This window comes from Phascolarctos cinereus, unplaced genomic scaffold (assembly GCF_003287225.1).
Source record: "Phascolarctos cinereus isolate Bilbo 61053 unplaced genomic scaffold, phaCin_HiC Scaffold_4;HRSCAF=312, whole genome shotgun sequence".
In the NCBI taxonomy this organism is placed as follows: domain Eukaryota; kingdom Metazoa; phylum Chordata; class Mammalia; order Diprotodontia; family Phascolarctidae; genus Phascolarctos; species Phascolarctos cinereus.
Window position 1 is genome coordinate 378,846,408 of NW_027555847.1, and position 14,899 is coordinate 378,861,306.

General features: G+C 39.8%; 1 pseudogene; it reads right to left on the reverse strand.

Moving 5' to 3' along the window:
* Positions 1–1,788: 1,788 nt before the first annotated feature.
* On the reverse strand, positions 1,789–4,721 carry LOC110208013 (uncharacterized; annotated as a pseudogene).
* Positions 4,722–14,899: the final 10,178 nt, after the last annotated feature.

Genomic DNA, 14,899 nt, shown 5'->3' on the forward strand with positions numbered 1-14,899 from the left:
TATAAATAATCTCCTATACTTATCTTTTTACTTTTTGTTACAGAAGACCATTTCTCAGAAATGGTCAATTTGTATACAAAATGTCATTCTTAAATTTCCTTTCTCTTGGTTGGCACCAGCGTCATAGCCATTCAAGAAATGATTAAAAGAGTTTAGCTCTAAAGATGAAGCATACTTAAGGACCTGATGTGTAGCATTACTAGAGGACTTAAAACATCTCTTAAAAATCTGTTCTCTCACTACTGGAAAGTTGGGGGCAGGGAGGGACTGTTATGCAATTGGTCTCCCAAGTGTTTTCTGGTTTTCCATTTTCTTTGTGACACACAAAGGGAGCTGAAATGAACACAGCTATTTTTTTTTTTTTGCAAAATAGCCATTTATTCAGCCTCTTGTCATGCCAAAATATTCTGTGCATTAAGATACTACAGTTAGAACCACCCTTTATAGCAAGCACAATGGACAGTAAATTATATTTCATGTAACTGATTATAAAAGTGTGAAGTAAAAATGACTTATCGGTTCCTTTTAACATCACTGTTAAACATAATTCAGTGGCAGACATTTGAGGCACCCAATCTTAATAAAATATGCAACAGGAATAGCAATCATGTCATCTTAGTTTATTTTAATCCCTGTCTTAATTCAATATTAATAGATAAAGACAACAAACTTTATTAAACGGTGTATTTACTGAGATTCTGACAGAGGTTTTATGTAACAAGACATAGAACATACTTGGCCTGCTACTTAACTTGTTCTTAGCAAATCAGCTTCAATATGAAGCCATTAAATATCAAAAACCTGTTTTTTACATGCTAAATATTTTCAACAAGTATGCAATTAAACACAGTAATGAAGTTATTATAGTAAGAGTAAGAAATTACACACTTGAAACAATGCAACCAGAACATAATTCATACAAAAAGTAATGGTCACTGGTTACAACAGAATTTCCCTGGTTAGTTAAAACTTAAAATAGCTAAAATATTCTGAAATATTTTGCATGTTTTATACTATCTATAAAAAACCCCAGTGTCTCTATGAAATGATTCCCTCCAAAGTGTAACCAAAATTAATTCAAATTATGTAACATTCTATTGCTAAAAATATTCAAAAGATTGAAGTGGAGGTAAGTTTCCTAGGTTTCAGAGCTCACTCATGCTGCCAAGTGCTGTCTTTCTTTGCTACTTGAAGTAGCTAGCTGACAGAAGAGCTCCAGAAAGCCTCATTTACTAAATTCAGCAAAGGGACAGACTTCTGCCATCCAGCTCTTGGCCTTTCTAGGAAGCACAGTGTCTGTCTGGACTGAAAAAGAGAGAATGTGCAAGGGTAAAAAGGCACGCTATGCATCTAGCTAAAATAATAGCAGCGCCCTCCCCATCCCGACCCATCCCACTCCACCCCTTCCCCTAGGTAAACAAAAAATTAAGGGAAAAAATAATAGACATCTACAAAAGTAAAGATTTTGAGGGCATTCATACCATGCCCTTGTTTCAAAAAGACCAACTGTAGTCATCTGGGTATCCCTGATTTGCATCTTTAGGATGTGTATTATCTCTAGCAGATTATCTCCCAGATCTAAGAATTCTGGGGAGAAAAATCAAACCAAAGAAAGAAGGTGAATGTACTCCACGTAATAAGCAGCAGGCAACAGTCATGGCCTCCTCTGGCCCATGGTCTCAGGCTCTAAAACACAGGAGCTCTCATGCATTTGGGTAGCAGAAGCCGAAAAGCTCACAGTTGAAGTTTTTTAGACATTGCACTTTCTGGCAGGTACACCTTGGGGGCCCTAGGGTTATGCTGACTCTGGACCTGGTCCAGTGGACTTCTTTTCCTTCTTCTTGCCATGTTTCTTTTTCTTTTTTGTCTTTTCTGTGATATTTTCTTGCTCCTCACTGTTTTTCTTTTTCTTTGCTTGCACCTCTCTTCTATACAGTCTGGTTCAGATAAAGATTCAGATGATACAGGTTCATCTTCAGAATTTATCTTCTTTTTCTTGCTCAGACTTCTGATAGCCTTTTCTCTCTCATGTGCATCTTTTGACTTCTTTTTTTTTCTTACGGTTATCCTGCTATCTGATTCTGATATGAAGCTTTCTGAAGATCTATGTGAATGCTATTTCTTTTTTCTTCTTTTCCCCCCTTGTTTCTTATCCTCATCTTCCAAATCTGAAGAACTGCTGGAAGAAGTCAGAGCTTGATGAAGACCTGCCAGATTTCTTCTTTTCCTTTCCCCCACTTTTCCTTGGTGAACTCTCACTTCCATCTACCAGTTTCTCTCTGTGTTTTTTCAGTTTCTTTTTCCTTTTCTCATTCACTTTTTCTTCAAATTCAGCTAATGCCTTTGAGCCTTTCTTTTTCTTTTTTAGCTGTTCTTTCACTTCTTCCCATGTCAGCCTTGGCTGATTCAGATGATCCTGCGTTGTGGCCCCCTCAGATTGAGCAGGACCTCGAGATCTGGCTGTGGCTTTAGGATTCACATAAGCTCAGGGTGCCTGAGCTGCTGTTTGGCCGAGAGGACTGAAGGGCCATGGGTAGCAGGGATCGGGGGCTCTGGCTGCAGCAGCCACTCCTCCTCCTTTCCATACTAAGGCGTTCTAGCCAATTGCATTTGCCAGAGCATATGCTCTCCTTCTGTAGCTTCTAGTCGCTTCCATGCCATGACCAGGTATCAGAGTAGGACTTCAGCAGAAGCAGCATTTCTATGATACATTTTTATTTGTTTGGGTTAAAATTTCTATCTTTCCTGCTATAAGCTGATCTTCTCCATGCCCCCTTTGAGAAAAGAGTGTGGTAGAGTAGCATAAGCACTTCTGTTGAGGGAGAAGGGTAGGTTCAAATCCAGACTCTAGAATTTACCATCTATGTCATGATGGGCAAGCCAGTCAATCTCTCATGGACTTTATTAACTTATGGTGTCTAAGAAAGTTGGAGTGGATTAAGGGTTGTTAACTTTTTTTGTGTCATGGATTCCTTTGACAGTCTGGTGAAATCTACTGGTATCTTCTAAGAATAATGTTTTGTTGCTTACATTTATAATTGAAGGAAATGTTAAATTTCGGTTAGTGAAAATAAAGATGAATTTTTTTTTCCTCCATGGTCATGGACTCCTTGAAATCCATCCATTGACTCTCGATCCAAAGTTAGGACTCCCTTGACCAGATGATCTCTAAAGTCTCTTCCAGTTCTAATACCCAGTAAATCTGGAACCTGGCACTCCCATTGACTAAAAATAGGTAACCCTGGGAAAGAAAAGGGGCATGATCCTCTAGGGCTTTAGTTTCCCTTATCTGTAAAATTAGGAGATTCATTTCTTTTGGTCACTTCAATCACTACCAATCCATGGTTCCTTGAGTTTCTCCTTTTATACACCTTTTACTATATAGCCCACTGTTGGCCAACTATTCTGTTTTTCTCTGCAGTAAAAAATCCCAGAGTCTTAGAGTTTAGAAGGGACATCAGAAATCATTTAGTTCACCTTACAATGTGGGCCATCAACACAGATGTCTTACAATAGGGATGTCAAACTCCCTATCACATGGACTAAACCAGATTAAAGTGAACTTGGGAAATGTTTAACAAAATATATTGAAAATATACAACATAGGTAATGTTAATTTGTGGTTTTCTAAGACAATATTCAGCCCCCAGCTATCTGTTTCTATTTGAGCTTGATACCACTGTCTTACAAATTTGTTGATTATTTCCGATTTATCCTGTATATGACTAGTTTGTACATAGACATTTGCATGTTGTCTGCCCATCAGATGTGAGCTCTTTGAAAAGACGAGCTTTTGTCCTTCTTTATGTCTCCAGCATTTAGCACAGTGTATAGCACAATAGTAAACATTTGATAAATGTTTACAAATTGATTGACAACTAACCTCTATTTGAAGACCTCTAGTGATGGAAGATTTGCCTCATCCTGAGGCAGTTCATTTAACATTTGAACCGTGTGGATAGAGCACCAGAATTGGAGTTAGGAAGATCTGAGATAAACTCCTGAGACATGTATTAGTTGTATGATCCTGGATAAGTCATTTACCTGCTCCCTGCCTCAATTTCCCCATCTGTAAAATGTGGATAATAACAGCACAGGATTATTGTGAGGATCAAATTAAGTAACACATGTAGAAAATTTTGCAAACCTTAAAGTGCTTTATAAATACTATTTAGTATTTTAGTATTAGTAAATTCTATTGCTACTACTAGTGGTACTAATACTACTAGTACTTTCAGTATTACTAGTACTACTCTAGTACTACTATGCTACTACTATTTTTCTAATATCAAGTGGAACCAAATTTTGCCTCTGCTACTTCCACTCATTTTTTTTGTTCCACTTTTATTTTCAAGGAAAATAATAATATTTCATATTCCAGTACTACCTTAATGGTTTCAAATACTTTACTCCCAACTATACCGTGAGGTAGGTAGTACAGGTATCATTATTCCCATTTTACTGATGAAGACATGGAAGAGCAGAGAGATTAAGTATTTGCCCATGGATACACATCTATTATGTGTGGGAGTCCAGATCAGAACCCCGGCCCTTGACTCCCAGTTCAGTGTTTTTTCCAGTGTCCTATGTTGCTATGCTATCCTTTGACTATAATGATGATGCTTCTGTCCCATCATCCACAGGATATGGACTTTGAATTGTTTACCTAGTGGGGAAAACTGCACTGAGTCATTCACACTTTCCTGTTCTGTCTTCCTCATGATTGGGGCACTAATTAACAAAATGGATCATCAGAATTAGGGGTGCAGTGCACAGCAAAGAAGCCACAAAATAAAGCCTATGACTCAAAACCTTGGGCCTCAAGAGCACGGTGCTCCAAACAGCTTCAGACCACAGCTCTGTGTTTAACATGACTCCTTTCCATCAGACGTGAGAGAATTCAGCAGTCCCAAAAGCTCCTTTGTCCCTCCTGCTTTTCATGTGAGCCCAGACTCTCACTGGCTACAAGTCTGAGCCATCAGAGGCTGCAATGTGCCTCACATGTTTGGAGTATAATGAACAGACTATTTGGCTGCAGCAGAATATGTGTTGGGGAACAGTGGGACAGCAAGATAGGCTGGGTTCAAACTGTGGCAAGCCTTGAATGCCAAGCTATAGGGCTCTGGGTGTTTCTCAAGTGATACAGTTAGTCCATGTAGATGTTAGTCACCCTCAGAGATATAGTAGGGGTTAGAACTCTCCAAAGGACAGGGAGGTACTTGTCTAGGAACCTGCTGGGAATATGGTCTTTTTTACTTTTCTCTGCAGGGAGAGAATAGCTATGATTTTGGCCTTCTGGAATGTGCCCAGTGTTTGGCGCCAACAGAATGAGTCTGGCTTTCTTAGTAGACGTCACTCAAATTCAGCTGTGCTAAGTGGTGCCATGTAGTCCTAAAGGATTCCCCATTTCCAAAGTAGCTACCATTCCCAGGGGGCAGCAGGTGTACTGGGTATGATTCAGTACAGTACACTTCAAGTCACTAGATAGCATTAAGCCAAAACTAACAGCCTGTGATATATTCCCAGCTCAACAAGGAAACATTTTTATCGATTCAGAAATCAATGGCTATGCATCATTGGTGGCTCTTATAGCAATACTGTTGATGTCCCTTTGGCTCTGGCAGGAAAGAGAGATTGACAAATGTGGTTTGCCTTGGCAGTCTTGCCCTTGAACTTGAGAGAAGGGACTGGGTCCAAAAGAGAGAGAAACAACCACATTTTGTTATGCAGAGGAAAAAGAGAATAGACTCAGAATTCGATAGTCTATTGGGGGTGGGGAACCTGTGGCCTGAAGGCCACAAATCCTTAAATGTGGCTTTTTCACTGAATCCAAATTTTACAGAACTTTTAGAGAACTACAGAATTTTACAGAACAAATCCTTTTAGTGGATTTGTTCTGTAAAATTTGGATTCAGTCAAAAGGCTGCACCTAAGGATTTAGAAGGCCACATGTGGTCTCAAGGCTGCAAGTTCCCCACCCCTGGTCTGAATTCTAGTCCTGGGTCTACCACTTACTAGTCACATGACTGCCAGCAAGTCACTTATTCTCAATCAGGCTTAGTTTCCTGATCTGTAAAATGGAGATAATAATACTTATGCTATGTGTTTCATAGGGTTATTGTGTGGATCAAATGGATTAAAGAAGCTGAAAAGCACTTCTGAAAACCAAAGATGACATTATTTGTGCTCCTGAGTTCCCAGCATGCCCTGGATATACATGCTGTTAGCTCATCTCCAATAAGCTACAAATTCTTTGGCAGCCTCCCTCCCTCCTTCCCATGTTAAACAATCAATAAATGAACATTTATTGGGTGACTTCTATATTCCTGTTACTGTCATAGGTGCTGGAGACACAAAGACAAAAATGAAATAGTCCCTGTCCTCAAGGAGCTTACATTCTAATGGTGAGAGACAATATGTATGTGTGGGTGTATATAGAATATATACAAAATAGATAACTAGGTATTTTAGGGAAGGGAAGGGAAGGGAGGGGGAGGATCAAGAAAGGCTTCAGAAAAAAGGGAGTGATAGACCTCAATTTTGAAGGAAATAAACGATTCTGAGACACGGAGGGGAGGAGGGAGGGCATTCCAGGGATAGAAAGCCAGAGAGCTATGAAGTACCGTATGTGAGGAGCACTAAGAGAGCCAGTATTTTGGATTGTGGCAGCTAGGTGTCTCATTGCGCAGAGTGCGGGGCTTGGAGTCAGGAAGAGTCATTTTCCTGAGTTCAGATCTGGCCTCAGACATTTACTAGCTGGGTGATCCAGGGCAAGTCACTTAATCCTATTTGCCTCAGTTTCCTCATCTATAAAATGAGCTGGAGAAGGAGATGGCAAACCACACTCCAGTACCTGTGCAAAAAAACCACAGATGGGTCATGAAGAGTCAGAAACGACTGAAAAATGACTGAGCAACAACGACCAAAGCATACATGAAGAAGAGTAATTTATAAGGTGAGAAAGCCTGCTTGGGGCCAGGTTGTGAAGGGCAGTTAATGCGAAACAGAGTTGTTTATATTTGATCCCAGGGATTCACTGGACTTTATTTAAGTCATAGTGTAACCTGATCAGAATTGTGTTTTAGGAAAAATCAATTTAGCAGCTATGTGGAGATTGAATGGTAATAGTGCAAGGCCTGAAACAGAGAGCCTAATCAGGAGGCTTATACAATGGGCCTGAAACAGACTGGTGGCTGAGTGGAGATACAGGCATGAATATGAGATATGTGGAGGTAGAAATGATAAGATAATGTGGAAAATAAATGAGTATATAGGTTGAGGGAGAGTGAGGAGTTGAGGGTGACATTGAGGTTGCGAACTTGGGTTACTGGAAGGATAGCCTTACCCAGAAAAAGGGAAGTATGGAAGAAAGATATGTTATATTATGAAAATATAATGATTTCTCTTTTGAATATGGTAAGTATGTTTTAGATATCTGTAGGACATCCGTTCAAAAAATCCTAATGGCAGTTGGTGATATTCAACTAGAGCTCAAAACTGAAACAAGGGCTAGATGTAACAGAGCTGGGAGTCTAGAGATGATACTTAATTCTGATATCCACAATGAGATCACTGACAGAATATTTAGAGAGAAGGCCCAGGGCAGAACCTTGTGGTATATCCGCAGTTAGGGACCATGATATTGATGATGAAGCAGCAAAGAACTGAAGAGGAGCCATTAGATAGGTAGGAGAAGAAATAAGAAAGAGCAGTTTCTGGACAACCTAGAAAAGCAGAGGACAAGTATACCCAGTAGAATCCAGTCCTCTTGGATTGAATTGGAGGGATGCCTAAAATATTTCTCTGGAATTCTGCTACTGGTGACTCAGTCTTCCTGAGTTAGGCTCCTTTCCCTCTAGGAGCTTATTGCAAATCACACCTGCTAGGCGGGCACCTGCTTTCAGGAATGGCCCTATTTCTGCATGCCTAAAATATTAGAAATATTCTTCTCAAGCCTCATCTTCTTGACAGCACTTAACACAGTTGATCATCCTCTCTCCCAAATATTCTCTGCTCTCTAGGCTGTTCCTTCCTTCCTTCCTTCCTTCCTTCCTTCCTTCCTTCCTTCCTTCCTTCCTTCCTTCCTTCCTTCCTTCCTTCCTCCTTCCTTGCTCCTTTTCTTCTTTCCTTCCTTCCTTCTGGCCCTCCTTCTTCTTCTTCACTAACTCAAATCTTATCTACTTTTCAAAGCTCATCTTAAGTTCTGCCTCCTTTGTGAAGCTTTCCCTGACCACTCACTATACACAGCTTTATCTCCATTCTTTGAACTCCTAGTGCAATTATGCAATTATTGCTTGGGTCACTGAACTGAGAGACAGTGTCTTCCCCACTAGAGTTACTTTTACATCTACTATGTGTGTGTCATGTGTTTACCTACTTATGTACATGTCGTCTTTTCCGTTAGAATGTAAGCTCCTTGAGGTAGAGCCTAGCATAATACCTGGTAACCTAGTAACTATTTAAAAAATGTTTGTTGATTGATTGGAAAGGGTGCTTTACCTGGAGTCAGGAGACATAGTTTTCAAACCTAATATAGATTGTGCTATGAAATTATGGGAAAGTCACTTAACCTTTGTGACTTTTAGTTTTCTCCCTTGTAATAAACAGTTTTTATTTTTATTATCTACTGTACAGAATTGTTTTGAATAAAGATCTTTGCAAAACCTTGAGAAATTTTATACACGTGAATTGGCATCCTCCCTCATTGAGCACTTCACATGTATTACCTTCTATTGTTAGTACACTATTGATGCTAAATTTCCATGTTTGTCATCTCCTCCAGTAGATGGTAAGCTTCTCGGTTATCATGGTTTGGTCTCCTTCTGTGTCCCCCTCAGTACCTCCTACAGTGCCTTACAAAGACAAACTAGTATTTGGCAGATTAAAACGCAGATTGCTTTGCTCCTTAATGAGAGCTGTCCAGACTCACAGTACACAGCTAGTAGAAGAGTGAGTACGGCTAGCATACTGCCCCCCTAAACAGGTGCTATGCGGTTTGGAAATTCATAAAATCCAACTCTGCTTCCTAGACTGTGTTACCTGACCTACTCTGCATTGCCCTTGTCTGGTCTTTGTCCTTTGGCCCTCTGTTCCATCCTCCATTTCAAGATTCTTTCTTGCCCTCTTGGCCTGTTGACATTGGTAAACTTTTCAATCTGCATGGTGTTCTGGTTACCCTTTCCATATTTTAGAGGATGACATTGAAGTTCATTTGTCCATGGCCACAAAGCCAACTGGAGAAGGAAATGTCAAACCACTTCAGTATCTTTGCCACGAAAACCCCAAATGAGTCATGAAGAGTTGGACATGACTGAAATGACTGAACAACAACGACAACAACACAGAGCTAGTAATGTCTCGGAGGCAGGTTTTGAACTCTAGTCTTCCAAACCTAGCACGCTCTTTTGCCAAACTTCCTTCTTTTAATTTTCAGTTTTATGGAATACCAAGATTTACAATTTCATTCCTCACCATGTTGTAACTAATCAGTCAATGAGCATTTATTGCATATGTAGTAGGTGTTATTTTGTGGATAAGGGATAAGAGAAGTTGAAAGAGTGTTGGCTGTCAAGTAGCTTAAAATCAAGTTGGAGGGAAGAGGAATGCACACATGAAGCAAGTCATAGGATCACTGATTTAGAGCTAGAAGGGAACTTCAGAGGTCAATTATACTAAACCTTTCATTTTAGTGATGAGAAAACTGAGGCCCAGAGAAGCAAAGACATTTGCTCCAAGTCCCACAGCTAGTAAGTGGGTTTTGAACACATGCCCTCTGACTCCTGAGCCAGTAATTTATTATTTCACTATGCCATCTACTTTTTCTATAAAAACAAAGTTGTGGCAGAGTAGCTAAATTTCTAAGGTTCCCTGTAACTTTAAGTTCTATGTTTGTACGTGGATAGTACATTACTAATGGTAAAATTGTCCAGGTAGAAATATTATGAAAGTGACAAGAGTTTATAGGAGGAGAATGGTCAATATGAGGTTGCATGGTTATAGAAAACTTCATGGAAGAGGATGGACTCCAAATGGGCTTTGAGGGATGTAGGGATTGGATAAGTAGAAAAGGGCAAGGGAAGAAGATCCCTTCCTTTTTCTTTTCTGCCCCAATATCCTAGCCAGATTTCAAGGAGGACCACTAACTTCTGTTTGCCCAGAAAATTGCTTTGATAGAAGAGTCACTTGGCTTCCAAATGGCACCATCCACATTTCATTATTTGGGATCTAAATGAATCTGATTTCTAATCACTCCCCTTCCCTTCACACAACAGATAAGCAGAACATCCTAAAAATCTCCAGGAGATACTCTCATGATCTCATTATAATTATAAATAGGAAGCTCCTCCGGATAACTAAACTCAGTCCCTTCTGTGGCAACACGCCCATAACTAGATGATTCTATTTATATGCTACACTTTTTTCTACTGGTGATAAAATGCACAGAAAAGAAAAAAAATAGAAAATGTATGGACTATTGTTCTGTTTACAACTATATTTTTAAAGGCTATTTTTTGGGGTTTTATTTTTGCTTTGAAAGAAGTTTTCAGATCACAAAAATCTTGAAGAAGTATGGCTCTTTGGTATAAAATGAAAACAGTTTTATTTACTAAAGGCTGATTCCATCTCTGATGAAGGCAAAATCTCTCATTCAAACAATTAGCTTTGGAAGCAGAAATAGAAACCAAAATATAACTAGTCAGCCTTTTGATAATTCTTCCTTGCTGTCACTACTAACAATTTGGTTTTGCTAATGCATGTATATCACAATGACCTAAGGAAAATCTAAACACTGATGCTACCCATCCCGTTTTGTATTGAGTCAGAGAAGATCCCTTTTCCCCTAAAATGAAACTCCCAATATGAAGGTCAGTTTCTATCAAGGCAGCTAGGGTGGCACACTGGGTACAGTGTTGACCTAGGAGTCAAGAGTTCAATTCCTGCCAAAGACGCTTCCTAGCTATGGTAGCCCTGGGTATGTCATCTGATCTCTCTCTGCCTTGGCTGCTTCATTTGTAAAATGGGGATAACAATATCACTTACCTCTAAGGATTCTTGAAAAAATAAAGCTCTTTGCAAATCTTAAAGCACTATATAAATGCTAGTTATTATTATTATCAAAAGCAAGGTAAGATACATGTACATATATGTACACAAATATATACACATATATTTTTATATGTGCATATAGATTTGTATACACTTACATATGTAGTTAAGACTTAATATTTCATCCTTGACAAATGCAAATTACATTCTTACAATCTATCAAGGGGAATCAATATTTTGTGAAATAGTATTTAACAAGAGGGTAGTTCCTGTACCCACCCCCACCCCATGTGGGTACATGTGTGTAATTATGTAATCTTTAATGACAATAGAGGTAATTTACTGTAGCTTCTTCCCTGTATTGTGATTAAATCATGTGGCTCATGAAGCCTAGCGGCCTGTTCAGGATAGTAGGAAGCATCCCTTTCAGTTTACTACAGAGTTAGAGACCTGGATTCCACTCTGAGCTCGAACACTCACTAGGTAGACCACTTACTTAAGCCTCTTTTGATTTTAGTCTCCTCACCTATCAGGGGGGGGGGGGCTTACAGTGGATACACTAAGGTTTGTTGCAACTAAGAACTCCTTTGCCTTTTCCCTGTGAGTTCCCTCTGTTACAGATGTAGGGGTGTGTGAGAGCCAAGGACAATCTTTGAATGGGAAGTGAGTGAATTCAGACCCCAAAACCTGGCTGGTACCAGGGTATCTGTATGTTACCCAGATGCAAGGGCTTGACCCAATCTGTGTCCCCTTAGCTTTCCTTTAAAGCAGTTCCTGGCATTTTTTGCTCCTTTTGCCCACTGCTCTCTAAGTTTCAATCGCTCATCTAGACTCACTGTGGCTGTTGGGGGAGGAGGAGTTGGTCAGGCCTCCTGGTTCCCACTCAGATGCACTTGTCACACCACAGGCTCATACATTTAGTTGACACTATCAGCTCTGGAAATGGTCACTGCCTAGCACGTACTGCTTTGTTCCTTTTCTGAATATCCTTAGCATTCATATTCTTCATCACACAACACAGCACTTGATTGGATTACCTTTGCTCATTCTCTGAGTATTTCGTGTACAGTAAGTCTGTCGTGTCTCTCAAACTAGAGTATAAAAGTTGTTGAGAGAGGCAGCTGTTTCATACTTCTCTTATATTCTGTGCAGTTTACACGCCAAAGACTCCCTCCCTAGGGCTTTGGTAAATAAGCCCACCGAGGCTCTTGGCATATTAACCCCCTGGTATTCGTCTTGTTGACCTAGGAAAGTTATCAATTAATCAAACAAGTATTATTATATGCCAGGCACTGGGAGTACACAGACAGAAATGAAAAAGTCCCTGTCCTCAAGAAGCTTACATTCTATATTGGGAGACAACATGTACACATGTAATCATATGCAAAATAAATACAAGGCAGTGGAGGGGGAACCAAGAAAGGCTTCATGTAGAAAGTAGTACTTGAGCTTTAAAGGTTGTATGCCAATGCAGCAAGGAACAAAGATGGTTTCTGGGCCATGATAATGTCAACAGTATCCATTTCTTTATCCAAACTTGAGGCCCTCAGGGCAACAGTACTACCCTCTGAGCTGAGCCAGTGTGAGGAATAAGTACATTAAAGGGTAGTGAGTTAGCCCTCTTGAATTCTTCAAGCAAAGACCAGATGAAAACCTACCAGGCAAGTTATAGATGAAGACCTCTGATGTCCCTTACAACTCAGAGATCCTCTGATTCTATTTATATTTTCTGCCTGTGCCACCTCTAGGGATAATAAGTTCTACATGTTGACTCCCCAGTGTGAAATAATAATACTAATAATGATGAGGATGCTAATTGCTCACATTTATATAGTGACTTACAGTTTACAAGCTCTGTAAGTAGGACAGTCTTTGATTTGTTCTAAATGTACCTCTCTTAAATGCTTAGGACTTCTCCTTCCCCCCAGTTCCAATATTCTGGGGTTTGGTAAACTAGGCTTTGCTCTTGCTTTGCACTGCTTTCACTATATTGTAATCTTTTGTAAGAAACTCCCCCTCTTAGCCTATATCTCTCCAGGTTGAAGAGTTGTGAAGTTTTTAGCCAATTTGAGTGACTTGGCTCTTATTTGAAATCCTTGTCCATTTAAGTTCCCCTCCAGTGTTTCATTATGGAGGAGGAGACCCTGGGTGTTTGAAAACCATGTGAGTGGAACATAAGCCCTGGAAGGACCTATTAAGTTTGAAGGCTTTGAGGATGTAGGCCTAGGGATGGACTGCATGTCTGTCATGTGAGGATGAGCCTTACTAAATTCAGAAAGGTGCATTATCAGAAGGTTTGACAGAGATGTTATGGAAGTAGATCTCATAAGACTTTAAAACTGATTAGGTGGAGGAAAGGGGCAGGTAAAGGAGAGGGAAGATTTTAGGAGCACTTTGAGGTTGCAAACCTGGGAGCCTAGAAGGATGCTGGTATTCTCAACAGAAAAAAGGAAGTTTAGAATAGGGCTTAGTTTATGGGGAGAAAGCTTCACTTTGGACACATTGAGTATTACAGATCCAGAGGACCAAAGATTCCGGTGGAGATTTCAATAGGTTGTTGGTTCAGATCAGAGACTGAGTTGGGGCATATATCTATATCTAATATGTAAATATACATATATATTATATATTCAGAGAGAGAGAGAGACTGAAACTGGATATATATATATATATATATATATATATATATATATATATATATATACACATACATATATACACACACACACACACTTACATATATATATTTTAATATATATGCAGATGACTCCAGGAAATAGATAGATGGATATCTATTTCTGGATATCTATCTATTTTAGGGAGTCATCTGTATAGAGATGATAATTGAACTCATAGGCGCTGATGAGATTACCAAAAGAGCATAGAGAGAGAAAAAGGAAAGAGATTGGGACAGAGCCTTGGAGGTTAACCACAGTTAGATAGCAGGAATTGGATAATAGACCACTAAAGAAAGAAAGAAAAAAAATGGAGGGGGGGGGAGCTTGTAAAGAAGGCAGGAAGGGATGAGGTTGAGGGCACAACTGGCAGTCTGGTCCTGGCAAGAAGGCCTCTTTGTCAAAATCTAGAGCTTATGATGGATGGCTTTTATATTAGGTTGATACGAGTTAAAGTCCTTTGCTTAGAGGGGAGAGGTGAAGGAGCCCTTTCAGAAAAGAAGGAAGAAGCAATGTGAAAGACTTGAAGAGAGAAGAGAGGGTTCAGAATAGCCACTACAGCATGAATGATAGATAAAAAGACTCCATGTAGCAGCGATGGCCCAGTTGAAAGTAGAAAATATAAATGGACCAAGTCTTCTAATCATCTAGGTTCACGACTTTGGAGTCACCCATAACTCTTAGGGACAGAGTATGATATAGAAGAAAGCATATTGACCCTGGAGTCAGGGGGTTCTGGTTCAAATCTCACCTCTGTCATTTACTACCTCTGTGACTTTAGCCAAATCATTTAACCTCCTTGAGCCTTAGTTTTCTGATTTGTAAAAGGAGAGGATTGGATTAGATGCCTTCTGAGTTCCCTACAAGCTCTGGCCATCTCCAGTCGTCTTGACTGGAGTTTATCACTGGACTCTGATGACTCTGGAGGAGAGAGTGAGGCTGATGACTTTGTGCAGCTCTGCCTCACTCAGATTTACTTTACTCACACGTCCAGGTATCATGTTGTGATGACATTGATCCTCTTTGAGAATGAAGGGAGAACAAGAACAACTACAACAGCATTAGGGTCCTATGATTTTCCTTCTTCCTTGTGCTCCATTTTCAATCAGCTGCTAAGTTTTTCAATCTTACTTCCTCAGCATTTCTCATATCTGACCCTTCTGCTTCAGTCCCATGGC